The following is a 22,246-nucleotide window of genomic DNA, read 5'->3' on the forward strand; positions in this document are numbered from 1 at the left end:
ACATACAAAATCTCCAGAAAGATGATGCTTTAAGAAAAGGAGAAAAGACATAGTAGACAAATGCCAGGTGACTGAACTCTCTGAAGCTGAGATCTGCTAAGAGGCCAAGTAAAGGAGAGAAAGGTGGAATTCACAGAGATACTGGTCTCGCTCGGCAGGGTAGTATTCACTGCCATGTTGGGAAAAAAGACAGAAGGCTGGGAGAATGACTGTCCCCTCAGAGCTAACACTGACTACTTGGTGTATCGTGATAAACAGGACTCATTCATGAAGGAAAACACTGCTCTTCTGAAAAGCACCCATATTGAAGAAGCCACCAGAAAACCCAAATGTATGGAAGAAACCTGGCAGGAGGGATCTGTGCTTCCTTCTGGGTCTCTTCTGAAAAGTTTTCTTAACGTTCCGTAGTATTTTCTGTGGCCACTGGGCCTAAACTGCTTGGAAACATACAACAAAAGTAGTGTAGCAAACCACTTGGCATTGAAATTTGAGCCAGCAGTATTCAGAATTAAAACTGAAAGAAACACCGCCATTATCATAAATAAGGTAGACAGTCTCTTTATTAGTTGAATTCTCTGAGCATTTTTTTAAGGTAATAAAGCTTTAAGGCTTTAGTCAGAGGCAAAAGACTATAAAACATGTCAGATGCTTGGATCGAAACCCAGGACATAGCCATGAGTTTGTATACATTGAGCTCACTCACCACATCACTAACCCTCTAGGGGATGGCGTACCCTAGTCCACACCCCAGTAGGGTGTTTCAGAGATGGCAGACATAGGAGAACCTAAGCAGGGGGGCTGTGTCATTTAAAATCATATACTATCTGATGATTTGCTTGGGAAAGGGGGAAATATTTTCATAATATAAACATGAGAAAATCAAATTGCACAGAATATTTCTGGCTATTTGAGAATATGCATTCATTCAGTAACCAAAAAATGCCTAGTCTCTGTCAGGCATCATGTCAGACATGGGAGTGGGGAGGGTAGAGCAATGAACAAACAACATCTTTTTCTTACGGAGTTTACATTCCAGTGAAGGAGAGGGATAATAATTCAATAGGATAGAAAATAGAGTGCCAGGAAGCATTAAGTGCTATGAAGAAGACAAAGCAGGGTAAGAAAGAGAGAGTAGGGCCTTTCTGAGGAAATGACACTTGTCACAGAGACCTGCTGGAAGTGAGGTTGAAAAGTGTCTGAGAAGTTCAAGTGGGAGGAAGAATAAATGTCTCACTATCGAGGCAGGAGACAGCTTAGCATATTTGTGTTTTTTTGGTTTTTGTTTTTTACATAAGTAATACTTTTAAAAATATTTTTATTTTTTTAAGTCATCTCTATGCCCAACGTGGGGCTCGAACTTAGGACCCCAGGGTCAAGAGTTGCATGCTCTACCAACTGAGCCTGGCAGGAGCCCTGGTTTGCTTGGTGTATTTGAGGAGAAGTGGAGGTTGGTGTGGCTGGCTAGAGTGAGCCAGGGCCAGTTCATGTATAGAGCCTGGGAGGCCAAGGGTTTAGCGTGTGCTGAACATGCCTGGGAGCCATTGGAGAGTTTTGAACAGGGTAGTGAGGTGACTGATGACACGCCCCCTGCTGAGAGACACCAGACTTGGGTTGGGAGGAGGCACAAGGCCAAAGCCCAGAGATCCATGGGGAGGCTACGGAAGTCATCCACATGGGATGCTGCCACTTGGCCTGGGGGCTTGGAGGAGAGGCTGAGATGTGACTAGATCTGGGAGATGTTTTGAAGGTAGGGCTGATGGGATTTGCTGGTGGATTGACTGGATGGACAGTAGGTGAGAAAGGAGCCAAAGATGAATGAGGATTTGGGCTTGAGCATGAATGGTGGTGTCCCGCTTCCAGCACTGGGAGTCCCCGGGGAGAAGGAGTGTGGAGAGATGATTCAGAATTTGGTTGTGGCCATTGTTAAGTTTGAGATCCTAGTAAGGCATCCTTGGGAAGATGTTAAGTCAGATAAACCACTCTGGAGTTCAGAGAAGAGGCTGGGAATGGAGATGTAGATTTGAAAGTTACCAGATTTAGGGAAGAGGAAAGGGTCCAGCAGGGGAGACTGAGAATGCACGTCATAGTTTCTCAAAACAGCCATGGAAGGGCACATCAGAATCTGGTTAGGGAAGGGAAGGTTTTTATGGTTATCGAAAGCGTGTGTGAGTTTTAAAACATTAAGAAATACTGCCTTATATCAGCAGTATCCACAACTGTTCATAGAATTAGGGGAGACATGGTCATAGGAACCAAAGTCAACTTTAGCAATAGAAGAATAATGGGAGCCTAATTTCTGGATTCACTGTTTCATTACTCTCCCACGGCGCCACCGTGAGCAGTTCAGGTATAGACGATTAGTTATAAACATGGACATTCAGGGCTTTCCCCCCCGCCCCGCTCCTTCTCGTTCATTGGAAACCTAGGGTGTGTTAAGCAAAGAGCTCATTCTTGTGGAAGGCAGATAAATACGTAGAAGTATAAAGTATGGCTTGTGCAGTCATAGGACCTTATAATCAAGTTGTCCATGCAGATACATAAACAAATGAGAAATGGGAGGGCCCAAGGAGAGCGGTTGAGCATGGAAATGGCTAGCTCCCCAGTTAGAACATTGTCCACTTCCCTGGGCTGCCTTTCACCCCTTCCTGGTGGTGTGGTGAATGCCGCCTGCGTGTGTTTTTCTTGCCGCTGGTGAGAGTTTTTGTTTTTTTCTGGTGCAGTGAGTACCGGTCTGTGCACTCCCCCAAAGGAAGGTCAGCAGATGGTGGAGTTCAGAATGTGGATAAAATGGGAAAGCTCCCAAGGATGTGAGGAAGAGGGTACAAAAGAATGCTGCAGCAGGGCCGCGAAGGCGGCTTTATCCAGGAAGCAGGTAGTAGGTGCAGGGATAGGAAGGTTGTACCAGCGGGGCTGATTTGCTTAGGAGTTGGCTTCTTCCTGTAGAATTATGTGTTTGAGTGGGTTATGTGGAACGTGGCTGTTTGTTTTTATAAGCTATTGATCTCTTGATGATATAGGAAAAGATGAAAAAGTCTGTAGAATCTATCTTCTCCCTTGATTGGTTTTCAATGACAAAAAGACTCTCGATGCCCACCCATGTTTTTGGTGGCTGTCGTCATTTAAAACTGAATCAGCCGGTGGAGTCGAAGCCCCCAAACCAGGGTGGGGTAGCCACTCCCAGCCACGGAGCACTAACACCATTTCCTTCTGAGGCCCCCGCCCGCAGACCTAGCTCGTCCATGCCTGCCAAAGGGCAGACAGAGTGAAACCAAAACCTTTCCCTGTCTTGTTTTTCTGCTCCAGCTCAGGACAGTGCCCTTTGCTGCTTCCTGCCCTTATTATGCTACCTGACTCTGTGCAGCGGACATCAACTGAATATTTGTGGGATGACCGTCTTCCTCTCTGTCTTGGCATCTGAGAAAAAGTGTGTCATTAAAAGGAGCTAAGCCGTGTGGACAAAATTAATATTTTTCACCCTGAAGCCGAATCTCTGGTACCCAGGATGCTCCCATAAAGCTGGGACTTTTAGAGGGAAACATAGTTACATATTAACAGTGATAAATGCTGCTCAAATTTTTTTTTTAAGATTTTATTTATTCACTTGAGACAAAGAGAGAGCATGAGCAGGGAGAGAGGGAGAGGGAGAGGGAGAAGCAGGCTCCCTGCTGAGCCAGGAGCCCAATGTGGGGCTCGATCCCAGGACTCTGGGATCACGACCTGGGCCGAAGGCAGACGCTTAACCATCTGAGCCACCCAGGTGCCCCAATGCTGCTCAATTTTACCTTTTTTTTTTTTTTTTTTTTAAGTTTTCTGAGGCTAATAAAAAAAAGTTCAACCCTACCGAGCGGTTTTTTGTGTTTTTTTTTTTTTTTTTCCCCTAATAGCTCTGTTCAAGCATGGTTGGATTTCGAAAACATTTTTTCATTGAAAAGTAACCAGAAATATGTTGGAGATGATGGTTTGTTGCCAGAGAACGAGTCTGAGGCTCGTATCTCCATTCCTCTGTCAGGGGTTCTCACAATGGGGGATTGCGCCCAGCTGACAGTCACCGAGCTTCTGGGGAGGACGCCTTTGAGTCCGGATTTAATGGTGGGCCCTTGACTCTTATCGGTTTGAAGTCCTTCTGCTGACTGAAGGCCGCGTGGACTATTTCACTGTTACCCTGTTGCAAGGAGAGGAGCGCCCTTGAAGAGCTTACGCTCCCTTTTATCAGACCCTGTGCAGCTGCTGCCTGAGTCGACAGCACGATAGCAAAAGCTCAAATGTAGCCATTAGCCCCTCCACACAATCCCTGGTCATCTTCTTTTCTGTAGTTCTTCCTGGTCGGGCTTTTGGCCACCAGTCATTCTCTAAAGATTTATCAGCCACCCCCTGCCTGTCAGATATTGCCATAAAGTAATATCCTTAGACACTGTGTTGTGTTCTTTGTCTTCTAAACTTTAACTTCCTCTGTTGAACAGTAACCGTGTGAGCCATTGCCGTGGCTGAGGTAAGATCCCTAGTTAACAAAGACACATGAAAATATGTTTACTGTCCTGTGTAGATAAATAGACTAATTTGTATTAGGAGGATTTTCTGTGTCAGAAGTTACAGCTGAAAATGTTTGGTTAACTCTGTTAACAACAGCAAAAATTAATTTCAGACCAGTCTTCTGGCTAACTGCTGTTTTCTATAAGCATTAAGTAAAGTGGTTCCTTCCCCTTAGCGCAACCGCTAGTGATCACTGGGCCCTCAGCTAGTCTTTGTGCTCTGCACAGATTATTCAGTAAGAATTCTTGCAAATGATATAGGATCCCCCAAGATATGCCAGAGGATCCAGGGCTCAAACAGTCCAGATTAATTTTGGGGGTGGGGTGGGGATCACATTTAACATTGCACCATTTCCCATGTAAAAGCCTAGGGCATCAACCCTATTGTCCACTTCATGTACCTCACACACTCTGAGTAGGGTGACCAGCCATCTTGGTTGTATGGCACTGAGGGGATTTCTGGGATGAGGAAATTCCAGTGCTAACACCAAAAGTCCCAAGAGTACTAAGAAGAGTTGGTTTCCCTAAGCAAAGTAGGATCAACTAACAGAAAGGAGTATCACTAAATACTGTCTTCTAAAACCAGCCACTTATCTGTAAAATGGAGATAATTCTGTCTTCCTCATGGGGTTGTGACAAGGCCTGCTCTCTAGTACCCCCCTGCTTTGGGTTGTGCCTGGTACTGCCTCTTAGGTGGTAAGGTCTCTGATCTAAAGCTCTCCACCCCGGCTCACTAAGCCGTTTGCAGCCCTCAGCGTGCCGAGGTACTCGCTTCCTCTGGGGCATTTGCACAGGTTATTTCCTCTGCCTTGCTCACACCTCCCTTCTTTGATCTTCTGGTTAACCCTGGATGTCCTTCCCAGGTTGGCTTCAACACGGCTTCCCCCTGGAAGCCTTCCATGATCATCCCAGACTGGGAGAGGTGCCCCTCCTGTGTGCCCTCAGAACTCCTTGTACTTTCTACAGTTGGATTACATGCAGCTGGAGCTCTAGCTACCTCGTTGGTTGTTTACGTGACTCCTGTGCCTGCAGCACCTTCCACATTGCCAGGCACGTTAGTTGGTTCAGAAAGGCTTGTAAGGGGCAGGATGGTGGAAGAAGTCCCCACCCTCGGCTGTAATTTGCTTTGACCTTGCTATGGCCCTGCCCGCCACTGTCCTTTCAGTCTTCCTTGGGAGACATAAGCCGCCCTAGATTTTTCTTGAAAGAACCACATCCTCCCTGTCCAGGGACCATCCAGTTTAGCTGGGTTTTCATTTGCCCTGTAAGGCACTGAGCGCATTATGAAAATACACACACACTACCAACCCAAACTGCCAAGGGTTACATAAAGCCTCCTCACTTTAGGAACTGAGCATATTATGTAGGGTGGAGGCACACAATTTTTTGTTTATTTGTATATACACGGAATAAAAATATTTCTACTGTGACCAGTTTAAATGGGAAATCTTCCCCCTCAGTTCTGAAGATCTGGTGACTTGCAGGCTACATGGTGAACTTTGGATGTTTCATTTTATAATTTGATCCAGATTATTTTTCTTTCTCCCTAGTGAACATTAATCGTTTCCTGTGAATTTTCCTGATATTAGGAAACAGATGTTCCATATTTTTATCTGCATTTTTCCTAAATGCTGAACCAGGACTTTTGTAGTTGTGTGTCTTTGTGTGTACACAGTAAATTTTTGAGGAATGAGTTTTATCAGAATTTGCAAATAAAAGCATAACAGATATATCTGCAGAATTATACAGATTCGTCCAAGGCTGGAAACATTGTTGGACACTCTGTTTAATGTAGTTTGGTATTGTTTAGCTAATGCAGACATCTGGCCTAAGAACGTATTAGGACTGTCTCATGGTAGTATGCTTGCCAAAGTAAGGAGTGGCGTAGCGAAAGGCGCATAGTTAATGCAGCCTTTAATGCTCTGGTTTTTAACTAATTTTTTTTTTTTAACATTGTCTCTTAACTATAGAAAGTGCTTCGCCATCTCTCCATAAAACACTGAATGCGTGCCACCTCTGTGCAGAGCGGGGTCCTAGGCTCTTTGGGAGATATAAACACAAATTACGCTATGGACCCTTGGGGCCTTATCATCCAGTACAAGAGGTGAAACATATACTAAAATACCTGTTATAAAAGGTAGAAAGTGATACAGAAATTCAAGGAGAAGAGTGGTTTCATTGAGCCTAAGAGGGAGGGAATACTTGCAAGGAGCATAATATTTATGCTAGGTTAAAAAAATAATAATAAAGCAACACTTAATTTAGGTCTAAGTTATTTGGATTATCTTAACTGCATAAAGATGTTCTGCTATGTAAGGCATTGTTTTGGTGGATTCTCTAAAAATAATGCTAGCAAAGACAAAAACTGCCTGGTATCATTTATATGTGGAATCAAAACCCAAACAAAACAAATCGAGCTCATAGAAACAGAGTAGAAAAGTGGTTGCCAGGGGCTAGGGGGAAAGAGGGAGAGGTTGGTAAAGACTTTTAGCTCTAAGATGAATAAGGTCTGAGGATCTAATGTAAAACAGGGGGACTATAGTGGACAACACTGTATTATATCAGTGAAATTTGCTAGAAAAGCAGAACTTAAATATTCTCACCCCACCCCAAGAAAAAGGTAAATATATGAGATGATGGGTGTGTTAATTAACTAAACGGTGGGAAGCCTTTTGCAATGTGCATTAAATCACCATGACATACTCTTTAAATAGCTTACAGTTTACTTGTCAGTTTTATCTCAACAAAGCTGAATAAAAAAAAAAATGCCAACATTTCTGGAGAGCCTCTAGCACAGCAGGTGTGGTTTTCTGATGCTTTGTGTAAAGGCTTTTAAATAGGAAATGATATAGAATTGGTGCTTTGGATAATAATCTATTTTGCACAAAAGTACATCCCTTTATTTTGGTTCCTTTGGTTCTGAGAACGAAGGACTGAGTCTAGTCTTGGCCATTCTCTGAGATTCCGTGACCCCATTTAAGTCACCTGGCCTGTGTAAGTCTCAGTTTTCTCTGGTGTACAGTAGGAATTATTGTATCTCCCAGCTCACTCACAGGGTTGCCGTGAAAATCAAAGTGGGTGTAAATGAACATTTGAAAAGCAACCAAAAGCCAAGCATTTTGCCAAGAAGCAATGTCATAGCTCATGAGGTTAATACAAGATATGGCTATTGCTTATTTTTTTTTTTTAATTTTTATTAACATACAATATATTTGTTTCAGGGGTACAGGTCTGTGATTCATCAGTCTTACACAATTCATAGCACTCACCATAGCACATACCCTCCCCAATGTCCATCACCCAGCCACCCCATCCCTCCCATCCTCCTCCACTCCAGCAACCCACAGTTTGTTTCCTGAGATTAAGAGTCTCTTATGGTTTGTCTCCCTCTCTGGTTTCGTCTTGTTCCATTTTTCCCTCACTTCCCCTATGATCCTCTGTCTTGTTTCTCAAATTCCTCATATCAGTGAAATCATATGATACTTGTCTTTCTCTGATTGACTTACTTTGCTTAGCATAATACCCTCTAGTTCCATATGTCATTGCAAATGGCAAGATTTTGGTTTTTTTGATGGGTGCATAATATTCCATAATACCCTCTAGTTCCATCCATGTCGTTGCAAATGACAAGATTTTGGTTTTTTGATGGCTGCATAATATTCCATAATACCCTCTAGTTCTATCCATGTTGTTGCAAATGGCAAGATTTCATTTTTTGATGGCTGCATAATATTCCATTATATATATACCACATCTTCTTTATCCATTCATCTGTTGATGGGCATCTAGGCTCTTTCCTTAGTTTGGCTATTGTGGACATTGCTGCTATAAACACTGGGGTGCATGTGCCCCTTCGGATCACTACATTTGTATCTTTGGGGTAAATACCCAGTAGTGCAGTTGCTGGATCATAGGGTAGCTCTATTTTCAACTTTTTGAGGAACCTCCATACTGTTTTCCAGAGTGGCTACACGAGCTTGCATTCCCACCAACAGTGTAGGAAGTTTCCCCTTTCTCCGCATCCTTGCCAACATCTGTCGTTTCCTGACTTGTTAATTTTAGCCATTCTGACTGGTGTGAGGTGGTATCTCATTGAGGTTTTGATTTGGATTTCCCTGATGCTGAGTGATGTTGAACACTTTTTCATGTGTCTATTGGCCATTTGGATGTCTTCTTTGCAGAAATGTCTGTTCATGTCTTCTGCCCATTTCTTGATTGGATTATTTGTTTTTGGGTGTTGAGTTTGATAAGTTCTTTATAGATTTTGGATACTAGCCCTTTATCTGATATTAAAATGCTGTGCAAATGCAAAGATGATTATCCTGAAATTCAAATACAGGGAATATATTTATAATAAATATAAATATTAACTCAATTTTCAAGTACTATGAAGAGCTCGTTCAGATTCATAACATAAATATCAAGATCCTACTACATGAATAAACAAAACATATAAACTTATTTTTCAAGGTGACAAGCCATTAATATATGGGAGAAAATGTTCATTTTCACTAATTAGGAATACAAATTAAAACCTCATTAGGAATACAATTTTACGTATAAAATGTCAAGGTCTCAGAAGTTCCCCATTATTTTGTTGGTGGTATTGTTGCATGCTAATAATAGCCCTTTTAAAAACAAAATATTGTTAATTCTACTGTTAGGAATTTAGGGAAGCTGGGGACGTAAGTTAAAGGAATGAAAAAAGCTATATAGCATGAAGATATCCAGTATAACCTTATTTATAATAATAAAAAACTGGCAACAACTTACATATTTAGCAGAAAGGGAGTGATTTAATATATTAGGACTTCTCAACGTGAGGGAGAAGTCCCTTAAATGATCATTATGAATATGTGTAGGAACACACAGAAAATATTTTTTAAAAAATGGAAGAAGAGAATAGCCATCATCATTGGAGCCTTTCCTAGTGGCATTGGGCCAACGTTCTCCCTTTTTATTCTTATAGCAACTGTGTGCTAAAGGTATTTTTACAGTTTAGAAAACCGAGGCTTAAAAAAAAAAAAAGAAAACGAGGCTTAGAGGTAAAGTGTTCAAGGACTTGCACCCCATCAGTGGCTTTCGAATCCAGATCTTCCGACCCAAAAGCTTTCACTGGGTTTCCTACCAATAGCATATAAACTATGGCCACAGTCAGTAGAAACATGGGTGTCTGTGGAGGGTAACAGTCAAAAATAGGTAGTAGCCCTAGGATGGTGGGCATGTGGGCCCAAAGACGCTTGCTGTCCTTTTAAAACTGTCATTGGGGGAAACACACACACACACACACACACATACACATGAACAAAAAAATGCCCAAAAAGTGCCACTGCCTTTCAGTAGGGAAATGGGAAAAAATACGTTGAGTGTAACATTTCAAGTGCTTACTCTGGCTTTTTATATATTCTCATAGAGGTTGGCAAAATAGGAATTATATGTATATTTTTTAAAATTTCTTGCTAGCTTTGGCATAATCAGGCTACTCCCCTGCCCCCCCAATTATCTACAAATTAGTTGAGGACACATACCAGCAGTTTCTTAATTAAAAACAAGATTTCAGGTCTCTAGCTTTCTGTGGATTAAGGACAGGGGGCAGGTGGAAGTTTCTCCCCATGAACAGCCCAGACCAGCTCTTCTGGGTAGGAGGTAGTAGGGTGGCACCATTTGGTTAAAGTAGGCCAGTTCACCTGCTCAGGGTGTGCACTTTCCTGGGACAGAAGCCCTTGCACAGTGGGGGGAAATGTCGCCATTTTGGTTCCTACTGTCTGTCTTTCACCTTTGGGGCTCAAGACTTGAGCCCCAAAGGTGAAAGACAGAATTCCTGATTCTTTGACACATTACAGCATTACTTTATAAAGTCAGGAGCCATGCAACATCTAGTAACAAATTTCTATGCTAGACTCAAGACAAAGGGTATATTTTCCCTCACCTTTGTGGAGTATGTACCTTTTACGCCTTTTATATGTTTTGAAGGCCCTTTCTTACGCGTTTTGCCATTTGAGATGACGAGACGATGTGTCAGAATTTGCAAGTGAAATCATAATAGACCTGACTAGGGAACAGTAGAGATGTCTTGAGAACTGCAAACATTCTCCAACATGCTTCTCAGTATAGTCCATTCAGGGTGACTCCCCATTTTATAGGTGGGGAGGTGGAGGCACATTTTAGTTAAATGATTTGCTGGAAGTCACTGGTAGTCAAGATAGTCAAGACAGCTGGAAGCCAGGCCTATAAATCTAGTGTTCACCCCACTCTCCCACAGTGCTGTAGTATGTATTTTCTAGGGAATTAACGTAAGACTTGAAACAAATCTGATCAGATTCCAATGGCTGTTTAAGGTTAAAGATCTCCCAGGGCTATAATTTTGTATCTTATAATTATATTAAATGTTATAGTAGTGGAGGGAGTCTAGCGAGGTATCATGTGCGTTTTAGATAATTCCTATTGAGTGGAACTTTTTTTTTTTTTTAAGATTTATTTATTTGAGAGAGCGTGTGCACGAGCACAAGGTGGGGCAGAGGGAGAAGCAGACTCCCCGCCGAGCAGGGAGCCCCATGAGCCTCGGGGCTCCATCCCAGAACCCTGGGACCATGACCCGAGCAGAAAAGTCAGACTCTTAACCAGCTAAGCCACCCAGGCACCCCTCGAGTGAAACTTTTTACAGGGATGGAATAATCTACACTGTTGCTGTTCAGTACAAAGCCATTTCTTTGTCTACTTGATTACTTGAAATATGGCTCGTGTGACTGGGGAAATGAGTTTTTAATTGTGTTTAATTTAAGTTTAATTTCCCACATGTGCTAGCAGCTATTGTATTTGACAGCAACAGTTCTAGAATCCTTAATGTTTTCTTGACATTGCCACCTGGATATCTCAAAGTTAACAAGGGCAAATCAGAATTCTTTTTTAGAAATAAAGATTATTTTATGGAGTGTGTATGTGAGTGGGGGGAGGGGCAGAGGGAGAGAATCTTCAAACAGACTCCCCATTGAGCGAGGAGCTCCAGTCAGGGCTCCATCCCAGGACTCCCTGGGTGAGATCATGACCTGAGCCGAAACCAAGAGCCGCACGCCTAACCAACTGAGCCACCTAGGTGCCCCGGTCAAATCAGAATTCTGGATTTTCTTTCCTCCCACAACCTGTTTGTCCCTCAAAGAAGCTACCATTGACCCAGTTGCTTGAGCCAAAACCTTGATGTCATCTAGATCCAATCCTCTCCTTCATCTCTCACATCCACTTCATCAGCAGGTCCTCATTGTTTTACTTCCAGAACCTATCCTGAATCCATTCACTTCTCTCCATGCCAACTTCTACTGTCCTGTGCCAAGGTGCCATCATATCTCACCTAAATAAGTGAATGGCCTTGTAACCGGTCAGCACTGATCCATTCATCCACTGTTGCCTCTTCCCGCCTCGTCCATATAGCTGCCCAGAGAGACACTGTTAAACTCTTCAGTAGGTCCCGTCACTCCATGTTTATATGGAAACATTTGTAGAACTTGTCACTGAAGTTATCTTACAGACTTCTTTGTCTACTTGTTTATTCTCTGCCTCCCATTATGGTGGGAGGGTCCCTATATCAGGAGCCTTGTTTACCTCATTCACTGCTATGTCTCCAGCAGTACAACCATGCCTGGCATATAATTTGCACTCAGTAAAGCTCTCAATAACAATTAGGTTAATGTTTATTGTGGAAGAAGAGGAGCTCGGAAGAGTCAAAACACAATCGGTTGTTACTAGTTTGGTTGTTAATAACTGAGATAATGCTGATGTCCATATACATGGGAAGTTGGTGGTTTCTTTTACATTGTGGATGCAGTAGGAAGGGTGGGTGTTACGGCCAATTGCCCTTATCTGCCGGTGGTAGGCTGGGCCACCGTGATGCAGTCTCTGACGTGAGCTACAAAGAGCTCTTTCTCTCCCTAGACGTCTGTGTATGTCCCAGATCTTGAAACGTTTGTCTTTTTCACTGTTAGGGAAAGAAAGAGAGGAGTGTCCTCCTCCAAGGTCACTTTTTTTATTCCTTCAAAGGGAGTTTAGATAGTGCTGGAAAGAAACATACCATGGAACTGCAGGGTACAGAAGGGCAAAGCCATGACTGGACAGCAAAAGGAGATTTGCAGCATGAGACTTTTATTTAAAACAATATTTGGAATATAGTCATATTGAGTTATTTGAAACCAAATAAACCTTAAGAAAGGGTTTTGTGTCCTTTTTTTTTTTCACTTGAGTATCATCTTTTTTAGAGGAAAGTATCCTTGGAACGCATGGTTGGCTCAGTCGTTAAGCATCTGCCTTCGGCTCAGGTCATGATGCAAGGGTCCTGGGATCGAGCCCCGCATCGGACTCCCTGCTCTGTGGCAAGCCTGCTTCTCCCTCTCCCACTCCCCCTGCTTGTGTTCCCTCTCTCGCCGTGTCTCCCTCTGTCAGATAAATAAATAAAATCTTTAAAAAAATAAAATAAAATAAAGTATCCTTTCTGGCATTCCTTTATAATGGTCACCCAAGGCTTTCAGAGGGCATGTTATTACTTAGATCCATGTGCAAAGTGAAGGGAAGCTGAAGAACTTGTTGGAGGTGGGCACCTGGGTGGCTCAGTTGGTTAAGCGACTGCCTTCGGCTCAGGTCATGATCCTCGAGTCCCTGGATCAAGTCCCGCGTCGGGCTCCCTGCTCGGCAGGGAGTCTGCTTCTCCCTCTGACCCTAACCCCTCTCATATGCTCTCTCCCATTCTCTCTCTCTCAAGTAAATAAATAAAATCTTCAAAAAAAATATTAAAAAAAAAAAAAGAACTTGTTGGAGGTGTGATTGAGTTGGTCAAGATCTGAGTTGCATCTTTTCCCTCTAGTACTGAGCAGGCATAGGAAATGACCACCCCTCAACACTGGCTGGATTTAAAAGATGAAGATAAAACTTGCTTTTTGCTTTGTTAAAGGACATATTTGGAGAGTTGGAGACTCTTTATCCCAGTGCGTTTTTATTCACAATCTGGCTCTGCCACTTATGAGCTGGGTGACCTTAGGCTGCTAACTTCTTTGCCTCAGTTTGCTTACCTGCTAGATCAGGTAATAAGAGAACCTCCCCAATATGGTTACTGAGTGGATTAAAGGAACATGCAAAGCACTTGGAACAGTGCCTGGCACACAACTCCATAAAAACCAACTTTTATTATTATCCATAGTAGTAGTAGTAGTAGTACATAATTCTCGATTGAATTGAGTGACCACTGGCCGTGATGCAGAGAGAGTTGTCCCTAAGTCAGCCAAAGGGGTTCACGGAGGCTTCCCAGGGAAGGTGACTTTTGAACTGAGACCTACAGATAGGCTGATACAGTAGAGAAAGGATGTATTTGATAGAACAGAATCTGCAGAGGCACGGAGGAGTGAGTGAATGGCATTTTGGGACCTGTAAATATGTCTCTGTGGCTAAAGGACAAGATACCTGAGTGCTCAGGCACAAGACCACTGTGGCTTTTGAGTGGGCTGAGGAGGCTGGACTTGATCCTAGAACCTAGAGGAAGCCACTGAAGGACTTTCAGCAGGTTCAGGCTCAGGTGGCAGCCTCCTGCGGCGGCCTCAGCCCAAGGCCTGTTGATTCTAAACAGTGTCCTTGATCCACCCCCTTTCCTACTACTTGGGCATGGAGTTTGCACATGTGGATCTTATTTTTCTCATTAGGTGTGATTTCTTTGCGGACCATGGATTAAGTAGAAGGATGTGTTTTCTGAATTCCTTTCTACCTGATTCGTCTTCTCTTCCTCTCCATCTCTGCTAGGACAGATACAGAGGTGTCTAACTTGTAGACCCCCTTGAGAATCTGATCAAAGTGATGGACTCTTCCATCAGAAAAATCATGAAGACAGGGTTTTCCAAAGACTGACACCCCTCCTCCCCCTGCTGTTAACCCCATACTGTAGTCCCAGACCTAGTCCTGACCCCAGGCCTGCTTGTGGTGCTTTTGCTCTCACTCCATGTTGTTTTTATTTTAATTTGCTAGCACATCCCATAACTCCTCCATCTGCCATCACTACTATTATCTGACCATGTATCATGAGAGCAGCCTTGAGTCACTTGGTGGTTATAATTAAAACTGAAAGCAGTTATCTTATTTTGAGCCATTCACATTTAATTGAGAGTCCAGTGGCTAAGGACATGGGCTCTGGAGGCAGACTACATGGATTAGAATCCCAGCTCTGTTGGGGCACGTGAGCGGTGCAGTCGGTTGAGCGCCCAGCTCTTGGTTTCAGCTCAGGTGGTGATCTCAGCTCCGGGTCATGAGATCAAGCCCCACATCCGGCTCCGCGCTCAGTGGGGAGTCTGCTTGAGATTCTGGCCCTCTCCGTCTGCCCCCCACTCCACGCTCACATGCTCTCTCTTTCTCTCTCACATAAATTAATTCTTAAAAATAATGCTTTATTAAAAAAAAAGAATCTCAACTCTGTCACCATCTATAACCTTGAGTAAGCTACTTAACTTCTCCATGCCTCAGTTTCCTCATTACAAAATGGGAATGATAATATGCTTACCTCATAAAGTTATTGCGCGGATTAATTGAGGTAGATGCCAAGAATAGTTCCTGGCAATAGTAAGTGCTATATAAATATTTGCTATTATTATATGATTATTTCTAGTAAAATGACATCATGAATGAGGTAATGATGGATTACAAGGAGCAGGAAAATAGATGAATAAAATCTCCATATGCATTTGACTGGCTTTGCCGGGACCTGTAAAGGCCAAGATTGGATTCCCTCAGTGTCTGGTGTGGCTACCGGCCAGCATGGCTATTGACTACTTGAAATATGGCTAGTCTGAGTTGTGATGTGCTGGGTCTTGAAGATTGAGTATGAAAAAAAGCATGTGAAATGTCTCATTAGTAATTTTTATATTCGTTATATGTTGGAATGATAATTTTCTGAATAAATTCAGTTAAACATATTAAAATTTCATCCACTTCTTTTTGCCTTTTTAATGTGGTTATTCAAAAATATAAAATTATATAAATGGCTCATTTTATAGTTCTGTTGAGCAGCACTGCCTTAGGCTCACCCTTATCGATAAAACAAAAGTTTGGGGTGATTTGTGATCAGGTGGCCACTATCAGGAAGCCTTGTACACTCTTCCCATTGTCCTTCAGGTTGTGCTGGACCATCCATTTTTTCACTGGTTCCATAAAGGGAGCAATGACTTGGTCCTAGCAAAAGGGGTTGAGGGACCAATGCGAGAGCAACAACCAAGGAGGCTTCTGCTGACTTGGAGGGGTTTGGACGAAAACACTACCATTTATAGTACTGGCTTCAGACGTCCAGCACTCTCTGAAGTAGATGAGAGAATGCTCTCTATTCAGGAAGTTGAAATATGTAGGCAAAAAACTCTCCCTATTCCACCAGGAGCCAGAAAAGGCTTTGCTAATCTTTAACTAACAGAATAAATACTCAGCATCATGGCGGTCTCTTGGGACTGAAAGCACACCCTTCCTGAGTATGATTTATTTACGGAATGTTTGCTTAATTCTATTTCAGATTCATTCCCCCACTTACAACCTGAAAACGGTGGGCCAGGGGAAGTCTTACTGGTGAGTTCTCTTTCATTTTTAAAACAATGTGACTGTTTGACATTATTTTTGAATGTTTCACACTTCTCAGTTAGATACATTCCCTACCAGTACTATGATTAGATGTCTATTTATTCACACTTCTTATTTTCCTCTCTGAAATGATTTAAGACGTCTCCAAGCCTTAAAAAAAAAAAAAAAAAAAGACCAATCCATGTTCCTTGGCTAAGAACGTGGTCAGGGAAAAGATTATGATTACATGCCAAATACTATTAAAATAAAACTTTTCTTTTTCTTGTAATGAAACTATTTCCAGGCCCCTGTTGATGGTCTGCTTGTTTCAGGCAGTATCCAAAACAACAAAGTGTTATTTTGACCAAGGAATTCAGACAGTCCCTTATAGTGTGTTGTAATGAAAATTGGCTCACAGTTATAACTTACTAGCTTTCTTCTTGCTGTAGTTTTCCTCTCCTCTCTCTTTGAACCGAAATGTGATTGTTGGGACATAACGGTTATGCAGTGGTAGAAAACTGACTTTAGAGTTAGGAAAGTAATATACTTTTTAAGCGAAAAAGTTTCTGGGGCTTCATGTGGCATCACTCCCTAATGCTGTGGTGATACTGTTATTTGCAGTGTATAGCAGTTCGCTTTTGCTGCATAAGGAATCACCCCCAAAATACACTACCAGAGATTTGAGCCAAAATTTCCCAACTCAAAATAACAATCATGTCTTTATCCTACGATGTTGTGGGTTGGCAGTTTGGGCTGGGCTCTGCTGTGTGATTCTTCTGGTCTCTGCCGGGACCACTCCTGTCTCTGCAGTCAGCTACAGGTCCAGGTCGGTTAGGCTTTGTTTCTGAGAGTCATCTGGCTGTTAGCGTGATGACAATGACTCTAAGATGTGTGCCTCACCATCCTTCAGGCTACCCTGAGCATATTCCCGTGGGGTTGGGCAGGGTACCAAGTGAAAGCAGGAACGTCTCCAGCCTAAGGCTCAGATGTGGCACAACGTTGCTTCCATCACGTTCTGGTGGCTAACGTGAGCTTATGTGGCTGGCCTGGATTCAAGAGGCTACAGATACAAAGTCAGCCCCTTCATGGAGGAGCTGCAGAATTGCACCACAGGAACACGGATACAGGGAGGGGAAGGATTGTGGCCATTTTTATGGTCCTATCCTACAGTGTTTTTGAGTCATGTGAAAAAAGGAGGGCATGGAGTGAGGGCTCAGATCCATGCCCAGCCCGTAGCCCACCGCCCTCTCTCCCCATTCTGATTTGCTGGGCCCTGGCACTGCCCCCTGGCATCTCAATTGAGTAGGCTCTGAGGTGGTCTTGCCAGTGCCAGGCTGCCCGCGCTCCAAGCCTCCCTCCATTCGCCGCTGCCACACTGGTCATCCTTCAGCTCATCTCTCAGGCTGTCACTGTCCATGTCTCAGATCATCCCCGGCACCAGCCTCAACTCCTCTCTCTGGCTTCTCCACATCCGTCATCTGGCCCCCTCCTCTCCTGCTCATCTCCCACCACCCCTTTTATTCCAGCCAGACTGTTCCATTTACCATTTCTCTTGAGGACACCTCGTGCTCCTCACCCCTTCCCTCCTTGGAAACCCTTGTCATTCTGCAGGGCCCACTAGAATTTTCCCTTCTCTGCAATATGGCCTTCTCTGCCTGTTCTTGCCGTCTGGGATCTGCCCTGCTCTGAACTACTTCAACGCCAAACGCTGGGTTGTGCACTTCACTCTCTTCACCTTGGCTAGTCTGCCCTCTCCAGTGCTTTGTCGGTGCTTCCTTTGAACCTAAATGTGATTGTGGTAAGGGAACAGTTAGGCAGTGGTAGAAAACTGACTTTACAGAGCAGACGGCTGCCCAGGCCTTCCTTGCAGGACCCCACGGAAGGCCAAGAGTATAGCTGCTACTTAGTCAGCCAGGAGGCAGCATGGACACTGTGCTTGGTTGTCCATCAGCAGCTCAGCAGGGTCACGTGAGGCACCTGTTAAAATACAGGCTCCCCTGGGCCCTCCCCATTTATTAGGTCTGGGGTGGACCCCAGGAATCTTAAAGGGCTCAGATGATTCTCATGTGATTGCTGTGCAGTTGGCACCACTCGTTATGGAAAGAAGAAGACATTTAGGGGCGCCTGGATGGCTCAGTCATTAAGCGTCTGCCTTCAGCTCAGGTCATGGTCCCAGGGTCCTGGGATCGAGCCCCGTGTCGGGCTCCCTGCTCAGCAGGAAGCCTGCTTCTCCCTCTCCCACTCCCCATGCTTGTGTTCCACTCTCGCTATGTCTCTGTCAAATAAATAAACAAAATCTTAAAAAAAAAAAAAAAAGACATTTATAGGAGACCTGGGTTGGAGCCCTGACCCTCCTGCTTTCTGCCTCTGGGACTTTATAAACTCAACCTAGCTGAGCTTCAGTTTCTCCATCTGTAAAATGGGAATAATGTTTAACTTGTGGCCTACCAAGAAGATCTAAAAGGATGATGTATGTGCCAGTGTTTTGTGAACCATAAAAGATAATGAAAATGCATTAATGGATTATGGATCTGTGGCTAGCCAGTGTTCAGAAAGGGGCAGTTACCTTCGTGGTGGTGGTCGTGGTAGTGAGAGAGGAATAGGCAGGGAGTAGTCGAGTGGTAGTCATGGTGGGATCACTAATAACAATAACAGTAGTCATCATTAGTGTCCTCTGTGATCTTGAGTGCTGACTGTGCCAGGCACTGTGCTAACTGCTTCACATAGAATTCTTTGGGATTTTCAAGAAGACCCCCCCCCCCAATTCAGTTGCCTCTCTACCATCATTACAGCCTATTCCACTATTAATGAATGAGTTCTTTGAATTTTTACCCTCTTCAAAATACCTGGTTAAAATGTACTCATCCCACAGAGAGGAGATACTTGGATAAACTGTTATCAGCCACGGACAACCTGTCAATGTCAAGTACAAGGTCCTGTAAGTGTGAGCTGCTTTGATTTGATGGGAGGAGTTGGAAAAGGGAAACAACCAGGAGTCCTAAAGAGAAAGTAGGTGTGGGATACACAGGAATGGGCCAGAGGGCACCCAGCTGCCCAAGGAAGGATGGGGAGGCGGGATGTATGCAGGCAGGAGGGCGGGAAGAGGGGGAGGAGGACCGAGACAGTTGCTGACAGTTTGGCTCGGGCCGTTCCTGGTCCAAGGCCACCACTTTCTCAGCCTGCTCAGCCAGAGCTTCCCAGTGAGCCACCCGAACAGGCAGCATTTGTAAAACTGTCTTCCTTTCACCATCCAGGTTGTTTTATAGTATTTTGATTGATCTAATATACATGCCTCTCTTCTTCCAAAGAGCTTTGAGGTGGCTTTTATTTTATTTATTTATTTATTATTTTTGGTGCAAAAGGGTGGTTTTATTTTTTTTTAATTTTTTTATTTTTTAAAAGATACTATTTATCTATTTGAGAGAGGGAGAGAGAGGGAGAGAGAATCTGAAGCAGACTCTGCACTGAGCACAGAGCCCGGTGCGGAGCTCGATCCCATAGCCGCAAGATCATGACCTCAGCCGAAACCGACTTAACTGACTGAGCCACCCAGGCACCCCACAAGGGTGGTTTTATTAAAGTGCGTGGGCTGCTATGAACATTGGGGTGCATATGGCCCTTCTTTTCACTACATCAAGGAAGGCATGTACTGCAATGAACCCTGGGTGTTATACGCAAACAATGAATCATGGAACGCTACATCAAAAACTAATGATGTACTGTATGGTGATTAACATAACATAAAAAAAAAAAAAAACGGGCAGGATCCATGGGCAGAAAGAGCTGCCTTTGGGGTGGCTTTTAAATACACACATAATATAATGAAATAAAGAAGGCAGGAAATTTGCGGGGGAAGGCAGGGTAGGGGAAGTTAGAGGTAAGGTTGGGCCCCTAGCATAGGGCTGAGAGCCTGTACGTGGGCTGTGAGGTCCTCCAGTCTTGCCTTGGAGCTTCTGGGTAGTCGCTCCCAGAAAGACCCGTGCTCAGGTAACAGTGCCCAGTGGCTGAAAGATGCAAGCGTGATAGTTATTCGGAAGAGGTAAGACTTAGAGTCATTTCTCCAAAGTGCTCATTAAGAGGAGACCACGTAAGGTTGTGAACAACATCCCTGTAATAAATAGAATAATGAGGACTGTCCTGGGTGTAGGTGAATGATGTAACCTCCAGGAAAAGCCCAAGAAAAGCCCTTCTAGTCCAGGTATGCACTTAATCCAAGGATAAACTCTAATGGTTTCAGCTGGAATCACAAATACATATATTTGTGCTCCACCCCCACCCCCGTATTAGACTTTACAGGTTGTCGTGGTTCTTGACGCTGAACCTGGGCATCTGGCTGTGGACCAAACTTGGCACAGGAGTTGAAAGTGACTTACCATCCCTGTTCTAAAAGAATAATAAACAGCTTCCTGAAAGGACTCTGTGAATATTATTACTCCCCAGTCCCAAATCATCTACACCCTGACTAGGTCTGTGGAGTGGCTTTTGGATACACAGAATTTGCATCGACCCTGTCCACTGTGACCTGTTTGGCCCTCTTACCTTGCTCTACAAGTAGGTCTCCTTCTGCTTTGAGCCCCCTGGCTCTAGGTCACTACTGATACTGGAGTGTTCAGGTGAGAACTGGGGCAGTTGGAGAATCTCATGGGAATAGGAATAGCAGCCTGCAAGTACTTGCTTGCTGTTAACAAACTACAACCTGGGCTCGCCTGGGTGACTGTTGTGCACTTCTGGGACTTTCTTCTTCAGGTCAGAAACTTTGATACTTATTGCAAGAAGTAGGGTCTGATTGGTGGCAGCACTGGTAAGAAGAACTGTCAGGGGCAGAGGGTTGTGTGAGAGAAGGTTAAGCCTAGACTTTCTGTAGGAATATTAGAGGATGAAAAACCGTTAATTCAGTAGGATCATTGTCAGAGATCAGCCTAGAATTCCGCAAGTACTACCCAGGAATGGGAACTTCCTTTCGGGCTTTATTTTCATTTAGGTCAGGCTTATTTGTTATTTTATTATTATTGTTATTTATGATTGTTGTTATTTTGTTTGCAAGTAACAGAAATCCAATTTAAACTAGTTTCTTGACTTACATAATTAAGAAATCTGTACTGGAATGGACTTCAGGTATAGCTGTATCCAGGAGTTCAAAAGATATTATCAGGCCATTCTCTTTCACTCTCTCCATCTTTTGGCTCAGCTCAATGCTGTCAACTTCATTCACAGGCAAGCTCTTCCCGTACCATGGTACCAGAGGTAGCCATCGGTGTTACATTGCCGTCATCCTCACAGCTATGGATCTCAGTGAAAAGAGACTGCCTCTCTTGCCATTGTTCTAACAATACCAAGGAGGGATCTTAGCTGGCCCAGTTTGGATTCCTTTCCTGAATCAAGCTGGCCAGAAGTACACAGATGACAGTAAGCAGTATCTGTTTGGCCAGGCTTTGTTCATGTGGCCCTCGAGAGAGGGTAAATCCCTCCAGAATCCCATAGAATGGGGTCCTTATGAAAGAAGGAAGAATTTCGTTATCAGAAGAAGGAAGTAAGAGCATGCCAAGTAGATAAAACTTTTGGGTACCAGAGTCCACTGATTTAGGAATTCTGAATTGGGGGGTCCACTAAACTGGAAAGGTTTAAAATTAGATTCAGCTTCAGTTATGTTGACTACCTATTCCAGGGTTGGTATCATGATCAAGACTAGTAACAATGAGCATATGGAGAGGTGAAGGATGGGTGACCCCACCGTGGGGTCGGGTGGGCAGCTTTGGGCCTATGGATCTCCTATCGCATCCCCAGAATCTAGAGCAGTGACTATTAACCTGAGGACAGTGGGTGGGCTCCAGTGGATCAGTAATCCATTGAATGAGTCAGTGAATGGGCTTCTGTGATTATTTGCAAAATTGTGTATATGTACTTTTTTTTAAAGTGGAAAAAGGGGTTATGTTTCCATCATTTTCTCAGAGGACTTCATGGTCCCCTACTGTTTAAGAGCCATTGCTCAGGCTTACTTAAATTGTTTTAGATTTGGCCAGCTTAATCTTATGCATTTGTTTCTTGTCTTGGCTCAACTAATAATGTTTAGTGTCCATGATAAACATAGTTCCCTATGGAAGGGACACAGTGATATCAGTGGCTGAGTGTGTTGCATTAAGTTGCATGTCAAG

General features: G+C 43.7%; 1 protein-coding gene across 9 annotated transcripts in view; it reads left to right on the top strand.

Moving 5' to 3' along the window:
* Positions 1–22,246, top strand: part of GNG12 (G protein subunit gamma 12) — a 128,853-nt gene that overhangs the window by 36,006 nt on the left and 70,601 nt on the right. For 7 of the 9 annotated variants that reach the window (XR_010410907.1, XM_064588991.1, XM_064588990.1 and 4 more), the window contains exon 2: positions 16,051–16,103. The exons of the other annotated variants lie outside the window; for them this stretch is intronic. The gene's annotated coding sequence lies outside the window, so the exon portion shown is untranslated. The remainder of the gene's footprint in view (positions 1–16,050; positions 16,104–22,246) is intronic. 9 annotated transcript variants of the gene reach the window in all.

This window comes from Mirounga angustirostris, unplaced genomic scaffold (genome assembly GCF_029215605.1).
Source record: "Mirounga angustirostris isolate CCGP_5_RB_7025 unplaced genomic scaffold, mMirAng1.0.hap1 SCAF_4, whole genome shotgun sequence".
NCBI classification, from domain to species: domain Eukaryota; kingdom Metazoa; phylum Chordata; class Mammalia; order Carnivora; family Phocidae; genus Mirounga; species Mirounga angustirostris.